Source organism: Zonotrichia leucophrys, chromosome 9 (assembly GCF_028769735.1).
Source record: "Zonotrichia leucophrys gambelii isolate GWCS_2022_RI chromosome 9, RI_Zleu_2.0, whole genome shotgun sequence".
In the NCBI taxonomy this organism is placed as follows: domain Eukaryota; kingdom Metazoa; phylum Chordata; class Aves; order Passeriformes; family Passerellidae; genus Zonotrichia; species Zonotrichia leucophrys.
Genome location: NC_088179.1, coordinates 12,236,629 through 12,264,087, shown reverse-complemented (window position 1 = coordinate 12,264,087; position 27,459 = coordinate 12,236,629). Strand labels below are relative to the sequence as shown.

General features: G+C 37.8%; 1 long non-coding RNA gene across 4 annotated transcripts; it reads left to right on the top strand.

Moving 5' to 3' along the window:
• Positions 1 to 246: 246 nt before the first annotated feature.
• LOC135451724 (uncharacterized) lies at positions 247 to 18,985 on the top strand. Of its 4 annotated transcripts, none has more exons than XR_010441419.1 (6): positions 247 to 381; positions 10,936 to 11,022; positions 11,152 to 11,250; positions 13,500 to 13,578; positions 15,763 to 15,858; positions 18,944 to 18,985. It is a non-coding gene; the product is annotated as an uncharacterized LOC135451724 (long non-coding RNA). The 4 variants fall into 4 exon arrangements; XR_010441416.1 differs by having other exon boundaries at positions 13,458 to 13,578; XR_010441417.1 differs by lacking the exon at positions 18,944 to 18,985 and adding an exon at positions 18,391 to 18,681 and having other exon boundaries at positions 13,458 to 13,578.
• The last annotated feature ends 8,474 nt before the right edge of the window (positions 18,986 to 27,459 follow it).

Genomic DNA, 27,459 nt, shown 5'->3' with positions numbered 1-27,459 from the left:
ACAGCTTGCTTGCAGATGCACAGTTTGTGGTGATTGGGATGGGCTGAGCCCCATCCCCAGTTGGTCACAGCTGTGAGCACCAGGTGAGCAGCACTGCCAGCAATGAGCCAGGGAGTGCCCAGGGGCACTGACCAACCACCAAAGGGAGCAGAGGGCACACAGGGCCAGGGCATCAACAGGAGGGGATAAAAGGCTGGGCTAAAGAACAAGAAGGGCAGATGCTTGCAGCCTTCTGAGGTGATCTGATGTTACTCTGTATGGGCTGAAGCTTTCTGAAGTTGTATGGTGATACTCTGTGTTTTGCGGCCCTCTCATCTGTGACGTGTGCTGTGACGCTTGCTGCTGAATGGAAACCATTTCCAATGATCTGGGGACATGAAGGTGAGCAATTTGCATTGAGTTGGAAATCATATTTCATGACCTGAGAGCCTTCTATGGTGAGATGACTGATTTGGTGGATGGGGGGAGAGGCGTCAATCCTGTGTGTTTGGAATTCAGCAAGGCTTTTGGCACTGCTTCCCATGCTGCTCTCATGTGTCCCATGTTGTATGGGCTGGGAAATGGGATAGTGGGGTAGATGGAAATCTCAGGAGCTCAGCAGCACCACGATGCCCAGCTGCTGGCCCACAGTGTACCCCTCTGGTCAGTGCTGAGATGGGCGGTGTTCAGCACAAGTGATCTGGATGATGGGACAGCACACCTTCAGCAGGTCTGAGGGTGATACAGAGCAGAGTGGTTGATAAACCACTTTGATAGCTGTGCTGCTCTTTCCCAGGGCATCAACAGACTGAAGAAATGAACTGACAGGAATCTCAGGGAGATAACAAAGAGAAATGCAAAGTTCTGCCCCTGTGGAGGAATCCGTGCACCAGCACAGTCCGAGCACCGGGAAGAAGAAGGCCCTAGAGGTTGTGGTGGGCACAAAATCATTATTGACTGATTGGGCATCAGTCAATAATGCATTAGGAGGGGTGTTTCCAGGGGAGGGAAGGAGGTGATTCTTCCTCTCTGATTAGTACTGATGAGGCCACATCTTGGGTGCTGTCTCCAGTATTGAGTTCCCCTATTCAGAGTCATGTCAGGAAGTGAAAAAGTGCTCATCTTTAAAAGGATGGTATTGTGTCAAAATGACTTAAATTGTTTAATTTTGGGCAATGCAAACAAGGTTAGTTGAAAAGGAAAATGATTAATGGGTGCTCATTTGTGCCAGCCATTGAAAATATCTTCCCACAATCATTTTCATTCCAAAATCCAAAGATTTAGATGTCCACTTCATGCCACTTAAATGTCACCACTTAAAGTAATCACAGCAAAGATTCCATCAAATGTCCTCAAACTGTGGAGCATCATTTAGCCCTGCTGTGCTATGAATATTACCTGGCAATGAAAAGATAGAACTTGTGACCTAAAGATTGACCCATCTGCTATTTATTTAGCCCTGGAAAAAAGTAATTCTGTATTAGAAAATCAAAACAAAAAAAGGAAAGAAAATTGCAGTTTGAAACTGTACTACTGATGGGGTGATTTAATTTTCTAAGTATATTGAGTTTGCTTATGATCAGAGACTCTGCTTTGTGTTTGTAAACTAATATTGCAGTGTAACTGAAGGCATAGGTAAATCAAATTTCTTTACTGTTTTGTGAATCCCATCTCTAATTTTGTGAACTGAAAATATAAAAAAGTCTGATCACGAATAACAGAAAAAAAGATCTGTAAGATATTAAATTTATGGTGATCACCTTCTATCTGCATAATGGAATTTTCTGAAGATGTTTGGCAATTGGAAGATTTCAGAGCTGTTAAATTCCTCATATATCAGCTGGAGGCCATGGCTGACAAGCCATGTTCCATCCTTTCGTAATGGCGTCCAGAAGTGAAACATTCCATGCTGATCTGCATTCTGTTAGGGAAGGTCAACCAAGGCAAAGCCAGTTCCCAGATTCCTGGACAGAAAAGTCTCTTTGCCTCTCTATAGCTATGCAATAGAAATTCTGTTGTGTTTGATGTCCTGGCCCAAACCACTTTTGGTTTAACAAACTTGGTCTCCTGCTTGTTTCAATTAATAAACACACCTTTGAATCTCTTAAAAGGTGAAGTCTATTTTAAAAGTTTTTGGAATTTGTATGTATAAGGATTTTCAAGTCTTTATTCTTCTTCCTTCTCTTGTAATGGGACACATAGCCTTTGATATGAAGAAATCCCTAGGACACCCAGCTTTTCATGATGTCTGGCAAACCTCCAAAATATTTCAGCTTCTTTACAACAAGAAATAAGCTTTCTGATGAAACCCATCTTTTTGGATGTAGAGAGCAGTTTATGTGGCAAAAATCTGCTCTTCCCTCCAAGACAGGAAATACAGAAATATACTCTTCCCTCCAAGACAGATTAGTTCCACGGTTATGACTTCCAGTTTTATTATTAATAAGGCATGATGTTGATCATCTTCTTGTCTCTTATTTAAACAAGATGGCCATACAGTTCTTTCTAGTACAGCTTTGTGCTCTGTTTTATTACATAGAATCTGTTTCCTGAGTACTTATTTCTTTAAATACCCAAGTGCTGCATTAGATTTCAAGCTGCCATCTAATATCATTCCTTGGGAGAATTCTTGCAAGAGTTCTATGCCATTGTATCACCTGAAAGAAATAACAGATCCAGGACTGAAAAAACCCATCTCTCCAAATGACCACATATCTGATAACACAAATGTCTTTAAATGCTGTTTGGAAATTGAATTAATTTAATTTTTCTCTAGAATTTGAAGGGATTCATTTTGCCTGTAAGGCATGACCCAGGGTAACTTGAAGTTCAAAATACAATGCCACAGCAGGAACGAATGACAGCGTGTCTGGATTTGGAGGCATGCAGATGAAAGCTATCATTTTTACCATTTGAGCAATGATGGGTCTGTAGAGCTTTGGACTCTAATGATCCAGATGATTGTCTGGATTCTGTTTCAACACAGTCTGGAAATGCGGAGAAGAAGGTCTCAAACTCCAAACTCCCAGTCATGGATATTACTGCAGAACTCTTACTTTCCTGGGTTTGTGATGTCTGTGAGATGCTGGAGAAGAGTATAGAGATTTATTTTTCCTTGTAGTCTCTACTTATCTGTATTAGATCAATCTCACTGTGCTCATGTTGTAGCTCAGTGGTTATAATTGTAAGTAGTTATAGACTCTATTAAGCAACTTCAAGTAGTTGCTTAGGTTTTATATTCAAATTTAATCTACTACAACTATTCTAATAATAATTTATTTTCTTGTGCAATCAAAGTGCTTCTCCCCACTTTGTAAATTCCAACATGCTGCATTTAGCATGTCAGCATCTCTGAGCCTCAGGTGATGTGTATGGATAAACTGCATGGCTTGGTTACTCTTGTACTTGACACAGTGCACAGATGAGAGTCCACACTTGAGTTGCCACTTACACAGGATTATCATTCAGTTTGGACTCAAAGTATCCTAAGCCTCTTTCTGAAGGTCAAATCTGTTTTTCCTTTGTGATATGTCAGAAAGATTTAACAGCATCTGTGTCCAAAGGGGAGTTTCTTGCAAAAACAGGCCTCAATTTACTTCCAATTGTTTCTGTCTGAAATTCAAATTTCTCAGCTTCTCTTAGGAAGCATACGGTTCCAGTGTGGGGTAATTGTTTTCCATCTGGACACTGTCTGGTGGTGGTATTTGCTGTAGCTATAAGTAAATAAATGAAAGAGTCAAATAAATGAAGACATCTGTAAATAATTTATTTGCTGATTGATGGCTGGTAAATAAACTCTAGCTTCTTTCTTTGGTTAGATTCACAATCAAAATTGTGGAGTGAGATATACACCAGCTTGCTAGAAGTTTGAAGTTCAAAGGTAGGCTATGAGAAAACCTCTAGAGATTCCCAGAAACACCAAAGAAGTGGCAGACAAATTCCAGTTAATGCTGCCTCTGACCCCAGCAAGCCCCTTGCTGGAACACTTTAAAGCATGCTAAAGCCTTTCTTGAAATCCTGCCCTGGTTGTCTACCTGCCCTCTGTTTTGATCAGCTCTCTGTAGCCAGTCTTTCAAGGAGAAGGGTGATATGGCAACCCAGAAGAAGTTCATTTTAAAAACTGGTGATTCTGTCAAGGACAGAGAGGAGTAAACAAAGCAGAGAAGGAAGAGGGCATGAAAAATGAGTGTTGTTGTGGCTCTGTGGAGACTTACAAGGCTCAACTCAGTGTTTGTATTTTTCCAAGGCAATATTTTTTCTTTCCCTACTTTGTCCATGTGAATGCTAAGTAATATAAAAATTATCATATGAACGTTCTTATTAGCCTTACTGATATGTGCTTTCATACTAAGTGGAATGTTTCTGCTCGTGAATATGTTGATCTATGTGTTGCTAAGGTTCATTAGAAGAGGGGAGCACTGTCAGAAGTCTGTGAATGGGCAGCCTTGTGTCCAAGTACTTCAAACCCATCTTTGGAACACTTGCACTGAAGTAGCAAAAATGCCTGTGAAATATGACTTTTTAGCTTGAGCATTTGTGCACCTACTGGACTGAATTTCAAACAGGACTCATTCAGATGCCAGACTCTTCCAATTAAAAACTGTGCTTTGCTAGCTAGTTAGTTCATTATTACACACTTTATGGTGTGGGCTGCAAATTAGCTACTCAAAGTCCACAGTTCAAAGGATTTGCAGGCCTAGAATTATTCACTGAACACGATTGTGAATAATTTCAAATAATGAATAAATTCAATATACTTTTTGTTCTGTCCATGCATAGCTTCTAAAGACTGAGAGAATAAAAAGGGGAAATCAATCAGATAAATTATTCATTGAGAATTATTTGTTCAGCTCTAATGCTTATGTACTTAGACAATATTTTCATTGGAACAGACTCTGAAGAGCTCTTCAGCCTGCATATATCTCAGCTACAATTCATCTGTAAAAAGTATTGAGGTTCTTGTTAAATGCAGATGCCTAGACCTAGCTGTAGACAGTAGGATTTATCTGACTTCATCTCCAAGTTCTTGACAAAGTTTAGGTACTTCAGGAGTTTTTTAGCAGGAATTGTTTTTGTGAAAGTAATTCTTTGTTATTGTCTGTATCTGTATTTAGAAATACTTTTAAGCGATCATCCCAGTTCTACTTGCTGCTGTTTCTGTCTGATTTGGCTGTTTCCAGCACAGTGTGGCCACTTGGATGTTTTCTTTCAGGAAGTAAACCTTTTCATTGTGTAGCTAAAGAAAAATATCAGTGTAAAATATAATCCTATTGGAAGAACTACCTTTCTCTACTAACTGTTATAATTTTAAAGGCAGCTAGGATCAAGGAACTCAGTGAGAGATGCAGCTCAAATTAATATGCTAAGCATCAAATATAGTTCCTTTAAAATATGTATTGCTAAGATAGCTTGTCAGGATAGTAACAGATTCAGCTATTTGCTGCAATTTAGTTGATGCTTTATCTCTTAAAAACAGAGGGTAAGTATGGAAGGGGTTATTCTTTTCCTGATTAGGGTAACCACACCTCCTTCAATGTAAATATATTTGTTGCTCCACTGGGTCAGGAACAACAAGGAATTTGGTTTTATTTTGTCTAAAATGAAGTGAGAGAATAGGGAAAAACCACTGGATCTTGGATACTGAACAGGGAAGAATATTAGATACCGTAGAACAAATACTTGCTCTCATAATAATGACTTTTTAACTAGTATAAAGAAGCTTTACTTTTCTCCTTCCTGTTAATAGGCATTACATTCACTTTATTTCTGTAAGGCAGAGATGTCAGTCCAAAGGGAAAACTTAGATAATGGTAGAATAAATAGTGAAATGAATTCTTGCAAAAAAAAGAAGTTCTCTCATACCGTTTTTCCCATTGTTCTTTTTGCATCCTTGGGAGCAATGGGGGCTGGAGTGGAGAAGTTGTGCTGATCTAGGCTTTGCACTGACTCACCATCATCCATTGACAAAGTTCAGTTTTTTACACTATCATAAGATGTTATGCTGACACCTTTCACTTATACTGATGTAAGAATTTGGAGAAGGATTATCTTTTATTTTATAATGTACAGAGTTTAACACAGTAGGGGCATAATTTTGATTAGGGGCTCTATGTGGTACTATAATAGAGTTAATAAATAACTCTTGACAGCAGTCTAAGGATGGAGGTATGGAAGGAAATGAGGCATGAATTTTGAATAACCCTTATTTTAAATATCATAGATGCAAATGAAACCACAAGGTAAAGTCAAACTTTGTTTCATAGGACAATTCCATTATCTGTGTGACAAGAAGAAATACAGTAAAGCATATCTCTATGGTTCTACAGACCAGAATGTCTGATGTAAAGATATTTTTCTGTGAAGTTAACAGTCCAATTAAAGTTTAAGGCTCTATTATTGCCCCAGATGGTCCTTTTTAAAATTATGGTATATATTGCTTAGTTTACCTATTGGCTTCTTATGAATCTTCATTTAATGAAAGACATGCAGAAAGACTGTCTGGCTAAGACATTATGAATTCAACTCTTCCCTTATTTGCTTAATATCTAGGGGGAAAAAGTCTTAATAACTTTCTTTTCTTTTTGTTTCTTCCTATTTTTTCAATTCAGTATATGAAGCTGGTTTCTTTTATTCAATTAAATAAGTTTCCAAGATTTGCAACAGTTGAAATAGAAAAATAGAGAAAAAATCAACCTTTTAGGTATATGATTCCCTGCAAAACAAAGTGGGTGTTTCCTGTTAAATCTGCAGTAAAATGTTGGGTTTTTGCATAAATGCACAGCTGGTAGTACTCAGGTCGTGCTAACATTAGTATGAGGTTACTGTGGGAACTCGTTTGTGTTCCAGTGCAGTTGGCAAAACTGCAGTCATGCCCATTTAACAAGCACTAGGTCATGTTAATCAGTAAAAAACTGCACTTATACAAGAATTTTGAATGAAATCAGATCTAAAGTTCTCCAACTGTTCATCAGGCATTTAATAAACACTTTCTTCTTCCTTTCTTCCTTGTTCTTGCCAAAATGTTTTAATTTTTTTTTGCTTTACTAGCTTTTTCCAAATCATGAATTGGAAGGGTAGCCAGTTCCATGAGTAGACTGATGCATGGAAATCGTCTGGTTTGGGCTGCAGACTTCTGCATGACTGTTTCGCTCTGACTTTGCTTTACCAAGGCAATTTCACAGTGGGAAATCGAGAGAAAAGCCCCAAACAAGGAAAAGATAACACAAGACACTTTAAACTAGAACAGGCCTATTAAAAGAACATATTAAGACTCAGTTAAGGCTATGTAGTTGCTGCATACAGTATTCAGCAGGGAGTTGGTGTCCTGGGTCTGTCTTCTCTTTCTCTTGGTATCAGCTACTGTAAGCACCTGAGGAACACCATGAACAGCAGAGACTGCTCCAAAAATACTTGAAAAATCAGAGTTATTTTTCTGTGTAGTGAAAGCCTGACTTTGCTGATTAGTTCCCTGTAACTGTGCTGTCTGTGAGCAGATGGTGTGAGTAGATTGGTTTTAGTTTAGTGCTGCTCTGCAGGGTGAGAGAACAGGCCGTTTGTGGGGCAGCCAGTGCTGGGAGCTGGGGTGAGCTCAGAGCTGGTGGAGGAGTCAGTCCCAGGCCAGGAGGGGCTGCCCAGGTGCATCCCATGGGATGCTGCTCATGGGAAATGAGTGAAAAAGACACTGAGGAACTCAGAACTGGGCTGTCCTCCAAAGAGCTCATTCTGCTTTCCTAGAGTACCTGGGAGACAGGTCACCAACTTTAACAGGGGCAGGATCAGACGGTAAACCAGGCATCCCAGTCTCACAGTGAAGGTTACAGCAAGGGCCAACAGCACAACTCTTCTGCACTGATGGTCACCACCACTTTTCTGTGTGATCCACCTTGGAGGAACAAGTGCAAAGTATTTGCATTTTTGCCAGCCTCGTAGCTACCCTTGGTCCAGCTGTCTGGCCAACAGACAGCTACTGCTCCTGTTGTCAAGGAATGTTTGTGGCTGCAGAGGAGATTCCAAGGGTTTTCTGTGACAGTGACTGCAAAGGACCAGGTTCCACAGCATACACTTGGCCAATGTCAGACATGAATTCTGTTGGACCTGGGCCCACAAATGCAAGTTGTTTGTGTCTTTAGTTGTTGCTGGTAAATGGGATGGAATCAGTATTTTTCCTGAAACAGACATATTGGTTGATGATGCAAGATTAAAATTTTTAGGACAATTCCAATTCTAGTCACATATTCAAAGAATTGTTATGGAAGTTTACAAAACAGCTCAGCATTGTTTTAAAATTATATTTCAGCTACTATGATACTGCTGAAACTTTGAAAAATGCCCTTTGTGTGTAGTCCTGGTGTGTAGGTCCTGAAATAGTGCTTTCATACTAGAATTTGATATTAGCTGTGTAAAGATTATGTGTTTGGGAGCTAAGTGAGAAAGAAGATTATTTGTGTTTCAATATTTGGCAGCTTGGTCAGTGTAGGCAAAGGGTGTTTGCCATCAGCAGAATGAAAAGATCCAATAATACCCAGTGCAATTCACTCAGGAGCAGAACTCAAGAAACAAAACAAAACAAAAAATCTGACTTTAAATCAAAATACAAAAAAGGTCAAGATTGTTTGTGAGAGACCCAAGAAAAAGATAACAAAAAATATATTTTTAAATCTACCATGGGAAATTAATACTGAGGTGATTTTCAGGCTAAGGCTGGGGAACGTAGCAATGCCATTTTAGAATAAACACCAAAAACAGATGCCACAATTTCATAAAATAAACATGCAGTGAAAGGGTAACACAGACATTAGCAGCAAACTGAGCCAGTAGCCAATACAGTATGATGAGAAGGAGTGCTCAGTATGGTGTGATGTGCTGTAGAAGCCATTAGCCATATGGTACCGTGTGAAGAGGGCCTCTGTGACTCAGTAACAGTTGTATGTTATGTGGTTTATAAAATAATTATGCAATGGCAAGCAACTCTTTTATAATTATTGGCTGTTTGAAAATATTTCTGCTAATCTGGAGGCATTTACTAAGTTGATGGATGCAGGCAGTCTGCTTCCTCTGTTTGCATGTTTGTAGATTGTATGGGGTATCATCCTACTAAAGGCAGTGGCCATTTTAAATTTGGCCACTAGAGATTGTATTTGTTTTTCTTTTTCTGAAATCTTGGGGAATATCCACATGAATAGATCATAACTTGGTGGGACAGCTGCCAAGGAAGGGCCCAGTAGTTAACTTTCCATTATTCACTAGCACTTCTTTGCTAGCCTTCTTTTATCCATTGGCATCTCTGAAAATTGAAAGTGTATCACCAGAAAACCCTATAGCTCTGTCACTGTTGATGACATGACAATCTCAGCAGATCCTGGTTTTTTATACTTTGCTGTGTCTTTGATGCTTGTTAGAGGCAACAAAACCATCAGCACCTGAAGAGCATCAAAAAATGTCTCTGGTTTAACCAACAAGAAGATGACACTAATTTCCTTTTTCTTTTCCACTGCTCCTCAAGCAAGCATATGGAAAATAAGTGCCTGTTAGACATTTGTATATTGCAGCACTTTTGCTTTGAAATGGGAATAAAATAATAAACAAGATTTTAGGGAAACTCTTCAGCTACAAAACTTGCTGGCAAGTGAGACTTGGGAGCCAGAGTAGCTGGAGGCACCCAGCTCCTGGCTGTGCAGCTCTGGGAGTGGAAGGTGAGAGGGTCCTGTGACCCTGCAGTACCTGGATCATCTGGCTGGGAATAAGATGGGGGTGTGGGTCTGAACAGCTGGGACATCAAACATAATCCCCAAAAGTCAAGCAGGATGCACAGCCTGGAGAGGTCCGCAAAACAATTCTTCTCTCTCTATCCCTTTGGCACATGCTGCAGGCCACAAAACACTTCCCATCTTCCCCCAGTAAACTTTAGATCCAGTGTAAGAGACTGACTGTAAAACACGACAGGAAGAGCACAGGAGAGATCAAGGGCTCCAGTATAAAGGTCTTTGAACATCCTCTGTCTGTCCCACCCACATGGGTCAGCTCTAGTTTGGTCCTGGAGCCTTTACAGATCAAACATGACTTTTATGGTGTACATGTGGTGTATCGCTGTGAGTCCTCTAGAACAGCACTGGGGTGATCTCCCTGTAGCAGGTACAGATCCATGTGTCTTTTCAGCTTTGGAGTGGTTGGTCAATTGATGTTTTGGTTGTGCAGGTAACTGATATGAACTCCAGTTATTGCACTAGCCTTATAATACAGACACATCATTAGAAATGCTAGAAACTACATCTGCTATGAGACTTCTGACAAGACTTCAGTGCACTAAAATGGAATTCTGGTCTATTCTGCGAGCAGTGCAGGTGCAGTGAATTTTTTTTGCTACAGCTAAAAATATTTTGCAAAGCTGCAATCCAATGGCATGGTTTAAACCACATTTCAAATGCTGAAAAGAAATGTATTGTTAAGTATAATACAAGGATGTATATTAGAAAATTTCACTGTACGGAGTAATACGTGCACACATACATATATACACGTTTATACACTTTTCCTACAAGAGAAAGGCCATTCTTCATCAATGATAGCAGCTGGCATGACTGCTAACCAGTTATTTTATTTTATCTGGTATTACTAGGGAAGATACCACTTTCATTTTTGCCAGCATTTGTAGTGTAAATGAGGAGCAACCTATCGTAAAATGTTGCTACTGAGATCAAAGGAAGCAGCCCTTACTACCAAGCTAAAATCATTCTGGGGAAATGTTTTTGATTATGGTTAATGATGTAATCAACCCACTAAAGTGCCCAGAAGTTGGAGTTGCAGCAGGCGTGCAGCCTGCCCATTACAGAGCACCCAATCGACAATAACACCGAGGGAAAAGGTGGGATGGAGCAAACAAGACACAGTTAAATGTTTACTCTAATGGCGCACAAAACTGGACAGATTTGATTAGAATACTTATGCCTTCCTTCTTAGGAGAAGAAAACTGAATGGCTGAAGGTTTAGCACAGGAAAAAAAAAAAAGCCAAAAAAGCCAAAGATGGAGAGAAAAGGACCAAAAAGGTAATTTTTTAACATCTTTGATTTCTTTCTTTAAAGACCAATTACTTTCCTGTCCCCTGTGGGAGAAAAACATTCTTCTTCTTAATAGCAGAATCATTCTAAGACTTCTCTGATTCATTTTATATTTAGCAGATTACAGTTTTGGAGTCATCAGTAGGAGAGAACCCAGCAAACTGACAGACCTGAAATCATGTCCTTTGATTGTAATTGACAGGGAAAGCGTTTAAGGTAAAGAAAAAAAATATTTTATTCATCTTTGATTACACTGTGATGTGATTTGGTGACATAATACAGCTGTGAACTGTGGCAAGAAAGGCAATAATTCCTACTTGAGGCTTTGACATGATGTAGCCCTTTAGTCTTCTTCAAACCAATGCCTCCAGGTACAATAGTGCCCTTGATGGAGTCTAGACAAATAGATATACAGACTGTTGCAATTAAGGAGGCAAACAGCTTTAAAATAACATTTCTCTAGGCCATGTATTTTTGTATTAGATGGCTAAGTAGACACATATTTTTCTTTACCAAAATTAAATCTAGATTATCTATTAAATAATCAAGCATTGGATAAAAATTGTTCAGTTCAGAAGGATTTTAAGAGTACCATGAATAGAAACTTTTTGAAGTCTAAAAAACTGTTGAATGAGAAGCACCCACTAGAAGTGAAAGGTACATTTAATGAATTATTATGAAGAGGCTCTGAGAACCATACATGTCTTGTGGACCCCTTAACTTTTAAACTTTTTTTCTTTGTATTTAATTCTCAAAATATCACTTGAATATTCTTAACGATTTACTGTGTCAGGGTCTTCAAAAATACTTATCTCCTGGTTTACAAAATCCTTGGGCATCTCTGAGAGATTTCTTTAAGGAAAAATATCAAGAAAAGTAAAAAGAAATTCAGGACAGTAAAAATTGTATTGCCAAACTTTAGCTATCATAGAAAAGCAATTTCATGTAATTTGTTTGTGTGTTCTTGGAGTCTGGATTACATCAATCACCTAACCAGGATTAACCTAGGCAAGAACCTACCCTGATGGGGTTAAACTGGGTGTCCAAAGGGAACTATTAGAAGCCCCATGTCCCCCATTGTGGTGTAGTTTTTCACAGTGCTGTTCCAGGAGACTTGAAATGTCTTTCTCATTGAGGAAATGTTTTCTTACAACTACAAGATGTAGACAGTAATTTAGAGATCCCCTATTTCATCTTTACAGTATGTGTTGATCACTTCCAAAAGTAAAAGTGCAATTTCATGATCATGGTAATTCTTACAAATGATTGGATTCCTGCTGGCACTCTGGGCTTTTAGACATAAGCATTTCACCCAGGGCAATGAAGAAAATGCAGAAAATTCTGTCACATCCTCAGGATGTGTGTTACAAACATTTGAAAAACAAGGGACTTGGTCATCATCCCTAATATTTTCTGATGAAACTGCAAATTCAGTAGCACCCACAGAATGCAAAACTCATTATTCATGATAATAAATAATAACTTCAAAAAGTTATTTCAAAAATACTTTGTGAAAGCCTTTGTGTTTTCTAATTTAATCTACTATATGTGCTTATGAAAATAAAGTAGCATAAAGCATATGTTCAACAGAGTAGTGTTATTTCATAAGAAGCAGCCCCAAAATTAATCACCAAAGTTAATCGCCATATTAGTGTATTTTGAATGTGCAAAGGACTGCTCTGAAGCACTCCTCTTAGACAGCAACAGCAGTTGCACAGAGTTATCTGTTACACGATGAGCTCCATCACAGCAGCATGAGCTGAGCTTCCTTAATTTCTTCCTCTTATAATTCACAATTATATGACCAGTTCTATGATTAAAATAATTTAAACTCCCTGCTCTATATACAGACTTTGCCAAAATTTTTTAACTCAAGTAGTGATGATAAAACAAAACAAATACTACTAATTTACACTAAGCCCTCAAAAAGCAACTGGATACTGTTAGGAATTGTCCCTAGATATTATTGGTTCTGTGCCTAATGCAAAACACTGACATCTTTCCAGGTGTATTCTTCTATCACTTGGGATGTTCAGAACTTCAGATATATGATGTTGTTAAGGCAAAAATGAAAAACAATAAAAGACATTAGAGGGCTTCAGGCGAGCTGAGAACAGTCATGATAATTTCAAACTTCTAATGATCAAAGTAATTTAATCACAACATTTAAGAATTACTAAAAGCATGGTAGTATCTGCATTCTGGAACTAGCCTTTAAAGCTCCCCGGTCTAAAAAAGGAAAAATAGTACAGAGGCTTGATGTCTTTTTCTTTTTTTTCTGTGATTTTTTCTTTTTTTTTCACCCCTATTTGGTCATTGGTATCACAGTTTCCAAACCCCTGTGACAGTGGACTTCAGCCTGAACACAAATACTAGAACAAGAGAAAAACTCAATATCTAAAAACATTTAATGACCCCTACAGGTTTTGTGTTCACACAGACTGGGATGCTGATATTTTTTACAGTGCTGTACCCTACCTATTGCCATGAATAGACTTGGAGATTCCAGCTTGCACTCATGAAGGAAATTCCACTCTCAAGGAGGTATCTCACTTTACTAATAGTGTTGCAAAATTTGGCAATTATATATTAAAGTAAGACATACTGATTAAACTGCATTACCATATTTATTATCTGTTGCATTTGTAACAGTCAGTTTTCTGTTTTCTTTGCAGTACCAAGTGAAGAAAAAAAAATCCTAAAAATAAATTTCTGATGAAATTTATAAAGTTATAGTTAAAGAAACATTATCCCTAAAATTACCATTTGAATGATAAGCAATTTTGGGAGTAATTATAGTGCACACTCTACATTCAATGCATTCTGATATATGGATAATTACTCCTGGTAATATGTGTTAGTTAGATTTTATAACAACAATAACAATTTATTGCAAAATTAATTCCTTGGCACAATTTAACATTTATTGATGTGAAGTCAAAGTGAATTGATTTTATTGCAGACCACTTGTGATACGTTTTCCCTATGCTCCTGCCCTAATTGGTTATTATAGGTCATTTTGGTATTTAGTTTTAAAAATAAATTAATTTGGTACCAAGGTGCATTTAGTGAAATGGCAAGATATTTACAGCTCATGTGGTTTTATTTAAATAAAAAATGGTAAGGTAATGCAATCATCTTTGGTTATAAAGTGATGGATGAATTGAAAACATTTCTGAATCAGGTCAATGGTAGTGATGATTAGTGCATTGTTAATCAAGTTGCTGAGATTGCTATCAAAAGCTTTATCTCTTTCACTCAGACTGGTGAGAGGATCATGAATATTAAACAGATTCAAATAGATCTGCACTCATGTAATATGGAGCACTACAAATGAAAAGGCTAAATGAACCCAGACTGTGACTTTATGCACTGATATATCTCTTAACCAAAGAGGAATGTCTAATCCATTTCTGTACTTGTATGAGGCTACATACATTGCAAGAATACAAAGACAAAGTATTTCATGTACCATATTCATTTTATGGGGTAAGTACTTATTTACAGCCCTATCCATATGAAGAAAACATAGTTGTGGAAAGGTTTGTCAGGATTAAAACAATACTACTATAGGCCAGATTTTAATTTCTACAACACCAGTAAAAATCCAAATACTGTACTTGAAATCAGAATAATAATCTCAATTACATTGCCTCTATTTTATTATTGCTGAATTACTTGAATTTATGATTTAGGCCAGTGTAAAGTTTAATAGTATATCTGGAATCCTTTAAATGTCTTCAAACCTTAGAGGAGATGTAACAATTAATGTATGTAATCACAAATGTATGGTGCAAATAAAGTGGACAGTGGAGGCCTGAAAGCTGCACACATGCAGGTACGTGCTCAACTGAGTGCTCTGAGCAACTCCATAGATGCTCCAACTTTATAAAGTTACCATTTGAGAGAAAAGACTTAGAACTAAGGCTCAGTGAGGTAATAGCAATGCAGTCTGAGATAGTCACACTATCTAAGTAGTTTACAATACACTGTGGTCAATGGTAAAAATACTCTATTGATATATAGTTTGAGGGATTTATATAGAATTTACAAAATTTTTACTAATGCAACTGGCTGAAATACTGAAACTTGAAAAGTTTTTGAAGATAATGTTTGTTTTGCACCTGCACCACAAAAACAAAGCCATTTTGAAGAAGTGGAATATATACAGATAAATTGCATAGTAAATGTGTGACTGTACTCAAACTCATGTAGCATTAGACTAGCAGAGCTTGAAAACAGCATAATAAATCCATTACTTGTCTTTGTATTTCACACACAACCATGCGAGTGTGTGAAACCTCTGCATAGGCCATACAAATTAAAATATATGGCAGAGAAAATATCACATCACAGCTTCTGAATCTGAAAATTTACCTTTGAATCTGAGAGAGGCACTAAATGAAAAACATCCCTAGTCAAAGCTGATCCTGCTGATTTATGCAGACCACCCTGAGCATAGTGCAGGATGGAGACCACCAAAGTCACTTGTCACGGTTAAACTGCAGTGAGCCCCAGTCCTGCATCCCTCTGTGTCTCTCTCCTGTTTAGTCTCTCCCCAGCACAGATGCTGCCATCAATGACCCCCCTGCCTGCTGGGGTGCTTTTGTTGCTCTCCAACATTGTACTGTGTGAGCACATTCCAGGCTGGAAAATAAACACATTAAAAAGTGCCGTAGCTCTCTCATCACCTCCTCGACAGCAGGATTTTTTATCTTTTATTCTCAGGGAAGACCATGTTAAGGGGTGGATTTTATACTTTGATCTGAAGAAGCTGGGATTCCCAGAAGAGCTCATCTCTTTGAGGATGGAGACACATTGTGGGTGAGTGGTCTGGAAAGCTCTGTCTTCCATAGTCCTAAATTCAGTTTTTATGTTTGACTCTAGAGAGCTCAGTGGACTGGAGATCTCTTGGGAGGTCATCTGTAGTAGCTTAGGCTAATCTGATGGATGACTTTGAAGCTGAGGAGTAAGACCTATAAGATAACCAGATTTTCAATGAAGAGTCAGGCAGGCATAATTGTAGCTTGTCTTTTTTAGTCAGATTCTAAATTTTAAGTAGCTGGAAATATTCAGGTAACCTCTTTGTTGGCTGCTGTTACATCAGAGCCTTCAATGAATTTTCCCTTTTTTTTACCAGGGCTAGATGCAGCCCAAAGTATGCCAATTTTGTCTCCAGAGATTTGAATTCTAGATCTGAATCAACCAGGCCCTCATTCATCTGCATTCCCTCCCTGTCACCTGGTAGACTCTGTTCTAATTGTAGCAAAATTGTCACCATGCACCTGAACCTTGAGAAAAACAAAGACACTTAAAAATGAATCAATAAAATGAGGAAAATAAAATGCAATGAGTTTTCTGCATATAAGATGCATTGGTGAAAGTGATACAAATGCATTACACAATTAAAAGCATACACAAATGAAGGCTTTAGCCCTTTAAACCCCTGTGCTGAAAAGCTCTCTCTCCTTATTGCTGGCTGTTAACTAGCTGTCAGCTGACTGAAATTAGTCAATCTCACTGTCTTGTGGGATTTTTTTAATGGGGAATACCACAACCATCCTGTAACTGGATGTGAGGAACTACACTTACCATTACTATATATATATATATATAATAAAATATGATTGGAGTTTTTTGCCTGGTTTATCCTGGTGCCTCACTTCTTCAGAAGTTTAAATCAAGGTAAACTCTGCTAAAGTTGGCAGAATTATAGCAATGTAAAAGTGATGTACGTGAATGGGAGGAACTGTGTGCCCAGTCTAGAACATGCTAAATTAACATTTGTGTGCTATTCTGCCTGAAGAACACTTCTGGCTCCTAAGTGCTGAGGTATTTGAAGTCTTACTGCAAATCCACAGAGCAAGAGCTGGCTTACATTTAATCAAAGAGTGGAAATAGATGTTGAATACAGAAGCAGCAGTGTGCAAGAGGAAAAGGAATGGAGGGAGCCAGTAGGACAGTTCCTCAAGGCAGCCAGGACCATCTTGGGTGTTTTAGGGTATCATTATTTTAAATCAGCATATTTCATCTATTTGACTAGGAAAAAGCTCAAAAACTCCTCTGTGTCCTGCAGAGGGATCTTAAAAGATGAAGAACAAAATACTCACAAGGATTATTAGGAGATGCAGGAAGTTGATACTCAGCCAAATTACAGCCCTACAGACATTTCAGGACGTCTTTGAAATCACTACTGTCATAGAAAAATGAAAGAATAGCTAGAGAACGTTGATAGTGCTGGATCAGCTCTGTATGCATGCAACTGAATTTTGAAAAAATATAAATTCTGTGGTTATACTTAGTCCATAGATCAGTATTTTAAATATGTCTGCAGAAAAGGTGTTTCCTTTGCCAGTAACATTTCCTTCTTCTATCCAAAAGAGGGGCTTAAAAAAAAAAGATAAAGTCCACCATCAGGGAAATAGAATAAAAAACAAGTTATTCTGCCATTCTCAAAGCAATGCCAGTGTTGTTAAACAAAGCATTTCACAAGATATTGCATAATTACTGTAGTCTATCATTGAGCATCTTTGGACTAAAGGTCTGGCATAAAATAACAAAGCACCTTGGAAGGAATGAAACTTGAATGAGTGATACTGAGAGCTGAAGTTGTATATTTGCTTTCAAATTGCATACTGCTTAAGTAAATTGATTCATTCTAAAGGACCAAGTTCCACTCACAGAGAAGAGTCTGAATTTTTTTTTTTACAAACAAATGGCATAACTGAAGGAACAAACAGCATAACTAAGAAAATTAGTTATGTGTTCTAAATAGAATTCTCTAAAAATATACTGCCCTTGAACCTCAGAGGGAACATTTCAGAGGAATTGGCTTCATAAAGATGAAAGACTGGATGTAATGAGTGGCACTACCAAGCTTCAGGAGATCATGGTTTTTTATAACATATTAGTATTCAAACAATACAGAACACCTGTGAAACCCCTCAAATACAGTGTCATGTGCTAGTCAGTCTTTCTGAAAAGTATATGCCCAGCAGTGCAGCAAGACAAATGATTTTAAATAGTTTCTTTGGATGGAAATGTCAAAAGATTGTGCCTCATAATGTAGTTCTAAAACTTTGCTTAAAAATAGGCACATAATATGTTCAGAGCTTTATGTAGCTTATGACTTGGCCAAGTCATTGTATTCAGAGAAAATGAATGACAGTATTATTCTAGTTCAATATCAAGGCTTTTCTAGTTGCATCAAAAGAAAGGAGTTCATTTAATTTGAAAGGAATTTTCAAAGAATAATCTTAAGTGTGACACAGTATCAAAGGAAGTATGGTGTTTAATTGTACAGTGTCCAAAAGTTAGTAAAACTGCAGAAGTTCTTTCTTTCTATCTGGTGTTCAGGCCATGGTGTGTGAGCTTCACAGCTGACAGAGTTATGGGGCACAGCCATCTTAACCATTAATGTATCTCCACCCACTTCAGTGCCAAAGGAAAAGCATAATCTCCCAGTATGGACAATGCAGCATTGCTGACAAATAAAGCCATCATGATACCTGTCCCCAGCACTAAAACAGCAAATAATGAATGGGCAAAGAAGGAGCAAATCTGAGCATGCATTGAAATTCTGTGGAACACCACAATGATATTCTTCCAGGATCCAATTCCACTTGTGAAAGCAGTCAGACCCCATTTTCAAACAAGGACTATAACATTTCCTTGATCACGAAAATCCATTCTTATTCTTCTATTTTTTTTTAAATTCAAAGCTTGAATAGCCCATATATTTTACCTAAAAACAGGGTTAAGCCTTTGAGCAATTATTTTCATTAGCAGATGATGTCATCTCATCAGTAGGTATTTATTGAGCATCAACAAAGTGAATAGTTTACAAAAGCTGGACTTCTTAGTTTAAAAGAAAGCGTAGAACTGAGGCCTTTTCTTTTTTCTCCCACAGCATTGGCAATACTTTCAAACGTCTGTTTAATCCATTCTGTCAGCAGTCTCATGAGCTGATGCCTCTGCTTTGGGTTTGTGTTGATTCTTTGGCCAAGCCTTAAAGCTTCGTGGTTTTTGATAGAGAACTGAAAGAAAAGCTTTGATGCTTGTGAATGTTGACTGCATGAAGTAAATAATGTGAGGCGGGTTTAAATGTCCTCATTTTTTGTTATGCCTTCTAATCACATGAAACTGAAAGTAAAGAAAAGTCACATGAAAAGGAAATAATATCCTATGTAGTGAAAATATTCTTAATGTTTCTAATCCTCATATCTCACATCCAGAGTCTGTTTCCACGCCATGGGAATAGTTATCCTGATGCTCATACCTCACTATTTCTAAAAAATAAAATAATTCTTTGGCACTCAGTCCTCTGATCTGAGGATGCACATTCACCTTTTATTGCAAAAAGGTAGAAGCTGCAAAGGGTGAATATTTAGTTTATCTAGAGGGAATGAAAAACACTCATGCTTAATGGATAAAACAAGAGACCAGAATTAAGTCTGGAAGATCGATATTTTAGGAAACCTCAGTGTTCCTCAGCATCACAAAAGGTGTATTTTTGACACATGGTTTGCATGTGGAAATCACTGTCAAAAAAACTTAACTGAAGAGAGATTCAAAGTGGGAGGGGGTATTTGGAGAGTTAGAAGACTATTATGACATACAATGACAAATGAATTTAAAAAAACCCTTATGAAAAACCTTATGCCTCACAACTTGTTATGTTCTGTCTGCTGGGGTCGAATAAACACCTGGCAGAAACTCTGAACCAAGGACATCAGCAAACAGCAAAAATAATCATCATGAACAAATCTTGGCTAACTTCTCTGGCAAGCACAAGGTGAACAGAGAAGTCCTAATTTTCCTGATAGGGAGTAAAGCATAGAAACAATTAAAGATTGTCAGCTTTTGTAAAGAAGTGTCTTGGAGGGAGGAAAATTAGGACATGTTTAAAAAAATGTGGGCACAGATTAAACTCTAATAATAGGAAAAAGTTGCTGTATCTGTTGGGGTTTGAGACAATGACAACTGTTGTGCCTTCCCAAGTGAAGAGAAATTATATTTTAAATTAATAATAAGTAAAGGACAGAAATTTTTTAAAATTTACTTCCTTTTTGTTTCAGCTGAAAGGTAAGGGGATATTAAGAGGAGTGAAGTACAAAATATATTTTCCTCATACATCACTATAGCTTTGCTTTGGGGTACATTGGAGAAAATGATGGTTTTCTTGTGATGGACCATTTCTTTTCCTTCATGTCTCTCAGAAAACTGAAATTTTATTTAACTAACATTCTCTGCAGCTGATGGTTCTGCTCTGACACATCTTTCTATTTCCACAGGCCTTTCCCAACAGTCCAAGGGGTTAATAGAAATCTATTAAATGCCTTTAAAATACATTTCACATGTTGTTGTGGCTGTTTCCTGGTGTGAATCTCTTATTATTTTACTGAGCCTTTTAGACATCAGCTGCTCCCCTTGCACTGAGCATTTGTAATCCCTCTGATTTGCCTGTGTCCCTGGCACAGCAGTTAGATTACTGAACCTTGGGGTTTGGTCTTGTTTTATATATGACTTACAAATTCCAAAAGTTAAATATTGCAGCTGGACCAAAATGGGTTAGATCTTGCTTTTGCTGGTGGCCAGGACGCATTCCCTGCAGTGCCAGGAGACTCAGGGAGGAAGAAGGCAGAGTGGGTTTGCAGAGCTGGTTGCTCAACAGAGGAGGATCGCTAAAAATGTTTTTCTTGTTTTAATTCCTTTTATTTTTTATTTATTATTTTATTTTTTATTTTTTAGTATTTTATTTTATTATTTTATTTTTTATTTTATTTGCTTGAGGCTGCGTTTCCTTCTGGCCACAGCTGCCCTTGCTCGCCCTCTGACGGCGCCGAGCTGCGCTGCGCATCTCCCGCGCAATCCCCGCGCATCTCCCACCCGTGCGCATCTTCGGCCCCGCGCTGCCGGGGAAAAAACCACACCCACCACAGGGTTACACTTAAAACAGTCTGAAATTCTCCTTCTGGCTTATGCCTCCTGGCTCAGATGAAACCTGGCTTTGCCTGCCCTTTTCATAGGCTGAAGTCCGTGCAAACGCAGGGATTGTATCACTTTGGATTTCACAAGGATTGTTTGGTGGGCGCTTGGAGACAAAGTCCGAGACCTGTAGGATGAAAGGATATTTAGGATGTACAGAAGGGACAGGATGTAGCGAATTAATAGTAAGAAAAACAATATCTATCATGTGGAATGTTCAAAGGGTTTTTCCACAGCTTCCTGGATGTCTCTATATAGCCCTGTTTGTGCACTGAAGATATTAGATGTGATTTGATCCACAGCCCACTATAGTTTCCATACCTTCACTGTACTTGGAAAAATTAGTTTTGAAGGCTTTAAAGTTCTTTGTACTCAAGTCTCAGTTTACATTTGAGGTGAAGAAGTAGTCTTTCAGAGTAGAATTTGAGTAGTTTTATTTATTTGTTAGTTTTAAATCAGGAAATTACCATAAAACAATGATATTGGGAGAAAAGGTGAAACAAAAGTGAGGACAGCTGAGTGACCACATAGTCCATGCAGTAGTGAAGGGCTCCAGGTCTGTCAGAGCACATCTTATCATGGAAAACCAGGTGACATTATGGTCTGAGCAGCTGAGATACTCTGCTCCAGATGATCACAGACACTAAAGTTTTAACAAGCTGAGTACCTTATTATTACCTATTTCCATTGCTTTATTAGTATTATTTCTAGATAATTAAGGCAGCATTTTGGGCTTTTTTGTTATCATGAGAGAGAGAGAAAAGAAATACTAATTTCTACATATTTTTTAACCAAGCCCTTGATCTGAATTTATTATTCTGTGTCATTGCAACTCCAGAAAAGCTTCTACTAACTTTGAGTGCAAGACACGCTGTAGAGATATAGAAATACTGTACATTTAGAGAGTAAGACTCTACTTACTAAATTTAGTGTTTAAATTTATGCATCGATCCAGACATCTCAGTTATGCTCAGGAAGTCATAAAATTTACTTCCCTCAATATAGCAAGGTACTGTTTTTCTTATGGAGTTAGTGTTGCATAAAGAAAGAACTCACAAGCAAGGGCAAAAACCTTGCGTATTGTAATAGATCTTTGTTTGTCTTTAAATTGTACTGCTAAGTTTTGCAAATGGAAAAGGCAATCTTACAAATAGGACATCCTGAGAAACATTTATGTTAACTCAGTGCCCCCAGAAATCTTCATTTCTAGACTCCTTATTATTAGCTGATACCATTGTGCCCTGTGAAATGAATGTTGTGGCTCATTATCTAGTTCCTGAAGCATCTTTAATATACAAAAAAACACCCATATGTTGCAAATACATGGGTTATGTAAATAAATTTGATCATATTGATTTTTCTGTTTTTAACACTTCAGTTTGAAGAACATCAAGATCTTGAGGACAAAATCAGAAGGTGTTTTGTCCTTGACCTTAGTGGGGAAAAGATCTCACCTGGAGCCTTTCACTCTTAGGGTATCTAAAACATTGTGTGTGAGCCTAAGCTTCTGAGGCTCCTGCTAAGACTGCTTTTCTGCTCCTCATGTTTTCCCTGGCTTTTGCAGAGAAGGTTCATGCACTCTTTCCTGCTTTTTTGTGCTAGAACAAGATTTTCTTTGCTTGTACTTTGCTCAAGAAAAAATGGTTAATTTTCTACTAGGGCAAAGGCCAGTGTTGTCTGTCTTCTCCAATATTCCCAGAAGATTTGTGCTTTCATACACTTACTGATCCTGGTTATTGAAAGCATTTTTCTGGTCTCAGTGTACCAGTTTTAACCAGTTTTCCAGAGTGTATAATGTTGAGTAGGAAAGTTGTATATAATGTAGCTTTTCCTCTATAGATACCACACCTCTTCATCAGATGCTTCTTACTTTCATTGTCACATTGCCTGACTTTTAAAATATGGAGGTAGGAGTTTAAAGCAGTAATTTATTATTCCACTCACAAGAACAAAACAAAACATTCACTAGAGCCATGTTACTTTTAAATTCTGTCTGTCTGAACCCTTTAAATGAACAATGTTTGGCATGAAGGATTCACAGGAATTATACAGCAATCCTCTTGTCCTGGCAGCCCTAAAAGAGGGTTTTGTAGTGAGGAAGGGAAATGTGTGTTCCTGGATCTGTCATGGTGTGGGAGGGGATTAAAAATGTCAATTCAACAAATTTTCTGATGGCCAGAGTACACTAGGGGGCCCAGTGACCATCACACTACGTCCCTAACTAACAGGTCATTTTGGTCAACAGTGATTCTTTGGTTGAAGTGCTGTCTTTGTGTGCAGGTCTGAACAAATGGAACAGGAAACCTGAGTGTCTGTGCATTTCCCACACAACCCCAGCCTGTCTACACCTCTCTGGTGCTCCTGTTTTTCCAAAAAACATATGGACTGTCTTGCTCTGCAGGGCAACTCGTGATCAGGAGCAAGACAACATGTCAAATGTGGCTTTCCAAATTTGGCTGAAGGCACTCCCACCCCTTCCCACCATTGCTTTGGTGCTTGTGTCCCTGTACCAGGGTCATGTCCCAAGAACTGTGCCTTCCTCTTCGTGCCTGACCCGTTGCCTAGCTCATGTTCACTCAAAAAAACCCAACAACAATAAAAAAAGAAGCAGTACTTGAGCAAGCCAACCTTATTTGGGGCCTCAAGGGAGCACTTTCAGCTTTGTGGTAATTTAGCTAGCCTAGTGTGGGATGACAGTAGCACAGAACATGTCATACATAGCCGGCTTGTAGTTTGTGAGAGCAGAAGGCACATTCTTTCATTAATTTTGACTTTATAAATGAAGACTTCATAAAAAAAATATTTTGACATGCATTAGGTGATTCAATTAAAGTCTGACAGGAACATTTGCTATTCTGTGTTTCAGTAATGAAACCAGAATTTTTATTTGAAATTTCGGATAAAGATGTGAAGGTACTGTTCTGAGGTGGGTTTTTTTTTCTCTGAAAGTCTTATTTAAGAAAACAATTACAAAAATCAGTCTATTTTCTCCTTCAAATCCACTGAGTTTAGAATAGATTAGCATTCACTTAGTTCTCATTGTATACCAAAGAGCTGAGCACATTCTCTCTCAAACAGCAAGGGAAAAGTGAAAAAAACACAATTTAATTACAGGGTTACTGTTAAACTCAAACTAGTTAGGAATGAATAAATATTTCTGTTGAAATTCTCTGGGTTCAGAGATTTATAACTTGGTGATAAGATTCTCCTAGGGCAGAATCCTACTGCACAAGAAACAAAAGACAGATATTTTTCAGAAACTGAGATGTAATAACTGCTAAAACAGCAAATGAGAATCATATTAATTTTATTGCAGTTTCATGATTTCAGATCCATTTTATTATCAGAGCAGGAATTTAAATTTCTCTACAGGCTTTCTGTGGCACTCAGCATTGACTCAGCTGCTGAAAATTGCATTGCTGCACTCAAGTCAGTAGACCAATAGTGCTTAAGCTGCAAATTCAACACAGACTTCCAGAGGTATCCAACTCCCAGATCCTCAAGTGGCTTCTGAAAATCCCAGATGTTGTAATAACGTACTGATGATGTGACCTTCTCATTTTGTCAAACAAGTACTCATTCTTGAAGAATCTGCAATGTGGGATTTTTCTAAAAGAATTTTCAGTCCTTTTCCTTTTCCTTTTTCCTTCTTTCTTTTTCCTTCTTTCTTTTCCTTTTTTCTTTTTTCTTTGTTTTGTTTGTTTGTTTTTCCCCCAGGGCAAGGAGGACAACGTTACCTAGTATATCCTTGTTGCTGAGGAGGCCTCCCAGCACAGGAGGGAATGGAACCTGTATTGCAGTGCTTCAGGAGGGGCTCTGGCCAGCCAAGCAATGCTTTTTGAGGTAGTGTCTTTCTTTAGAAACCAGATCATGAAATAGAATCTAGACAGACAAGCACCTAAATTGCATAGACTCCGAAGTAGATGGGTCACTATTAAGACTTATGTATACAAATAAATTTAACATAACAGCAATGCATGTGCTATTTAAATGATGGGTCTGCCCATTTCTCAAAAATTGCAAATATTGGTGAAGGTTCCAAAGTTTCAATTTTGAATTATGCACCTGGAAAAACTGACACTTTCCAAAAGTGGCAGGATCCTTTGTTTGAGGCATGATGGTTCTCCTTTACAGGAAAGACATATATCAGCAGCTCCAATGAACTGTTAATCCATGCCATTTTTGCTTTCCCTAGCTAAATAAATAAGTAAACAATCTGGAATAAACAGAATAGATGTTTGCTCTCTGGATTCTTCTAGCTGAGCTGAAGTGCAGAGAAATAAAGATTAGATCAGACTTCTATTATTTTAAGAGTTATTAACATTTTAAATAAGTACCATCAGCATGATTCATCAGAAGCTGAGGAACTAATTTTGGCTCTGTCAACTGTGGAATCAGCCTAAAGAAATACGTCTAAGATTGTTCCCTCCAACACCACAGTCCCTTCTTTATCTAGACAGGCAGAAAGTGAGAAGGTAACACATCACACCAATAAATTCTACAGTCTCCTTCTTCTCCAGGTCACTTTTGTGTTAATCTCTGCAAACTGGAAAAGGCTGCCTCTTTTGGGGTCCTGGAGGAGACTGGAAACCCTGCAAAGAGCTGCTAAGAGATTTGTTTGCTGCCTTGGAGGTTGAGTGGGAGGGATGACACCCATTCCAGTGTGAGATAGACTAGACTTGTCATTCCCTAACAAGTCTATTTAGGCTTGTCAGAAGCTGATGAGCTAATTATGGCTCATTAGATGTAGAGGAGTCTATATTTAAGCTCATTTGGGGTTGGTATGGGAAAGTTAATAATATAGGTGGAAGTAGAGGGAAGCTGCTAAGGCTGCAGTGGATCTTTTTCCAAACTCTGAGATTTCAAGAGAATCCCTGAAGCAGATTGGGAAGGTAAGGTGAACTTTTGTTAGAAAAATAGAAAACAATGGTTTTACTTCTTCAGCTGCCCTCTTTCCAGAATTTAAATTAGAAATAGTCTAGAATAAAATATAAATAGCATAGAAGTAAGGCTACCTTTAGAAAATTATACAAATTGTGTTTGGATACTCTTCAGGCTGCTGGAAAAGGTTCACTGAGAAACACTGTCATTTTTACAACTCTACCAAACTACATTAAAAATCTTCCCATTCAAAATATCAATATTCTGTATTAGAAATGCCTGACACAAATAATGCATTTATCATTATTGTATAACTTCAGATATATTTCCCTTATCAGTACATACTACAGATCCAGTATTTTTGTGTTTTATTTATAAAAGGGATTTTGCTGTGTTTGGCCTTTTATGGTCTTCCATTTCCCACAGTATAAAAACTTTTTCCTTTGTAATTTCCACACCAGGAAAGTTGTCTGTTGGGGCTACCACATAACTCTTGTTATTCTCTGAGTGTTCAATGTGTCTGCACTGCAAGTTTCCAATCCTTTCTGAGACACAATTGTTGGGTTTTTAATATCCATCCTCCTAAATGCTCACAAACAGTAGCATTAATTAAGTTTTATCAAAGTGAACCAAAACAAAGAACAAGAAGTGATCTAAGCAGTAGCAAACCACACTGTTTCTGGGTTGGGTGTAATTGCTGAAAGAGGTGAATGCCCTCAAGTAGTCAGGATGAGTTAATTTAAGAGGGGCTGTGTTGATTTCTGTGCTTTCAGATTCCCTGTGCACCAAACCTGTGGTGCCCACTGCACCTCTCCAGGCTCCTCTGCATGACATCCAGAGGCTGCAGACAGTCCAAGTTTACTTCATTTTACAGCATGGCTTTATATCTACTGCACAAATGACAAAATCTGGAAAATTTAAAGTAAGAACCTGGCCTTAATTTGCTTTATATTCCTTTCCTTTCTCAAGGTGTGTGAGTGTTGGCTTCTGAGTAATTTTTATTTCAATATGAATAATTTCAACAGATATATTTCATCACTTGACTCTTAAGTGAGGTAACGCATCCTATAAGTACAAGATATGTCTAGACATTTGTGCTTCTACTTTCTCAAATGCTCTATTACTGTATTTGATGTGGATGTCCTCAAACAGATTCATTTAAGCTGGTAGAAGTCTATAAGCATAAAAGACACTGTGTCAGGGTTATTAAATAATTTCTGGTGGGTTTGTTTTTCTTAATGAACAAGTAAAGAGATTACAACGTAGATGGTTGTTCTTTCTTGCAACTTTAACTCTTCAGAAATGTGTATTAATTAAAAGCTATAAAAGCAAGATTCAGAGGTTTGGAGAGAATTACATGGTAGACAATTAGGTATATTTCATGGTTTTTATGTTTGTTATTTGTGCTTATATTAAATACTTATTTACAGTTTCTTAAAGACAAGTGAGGAAGGTTTAAGTTTGAATTTGTTCACAAAATCCACCATTGTGCTACAATATCAAAGGAATTTTAATAAACATATCAAGTGAATGACTGACTTTCTTCTGCTACCTTGC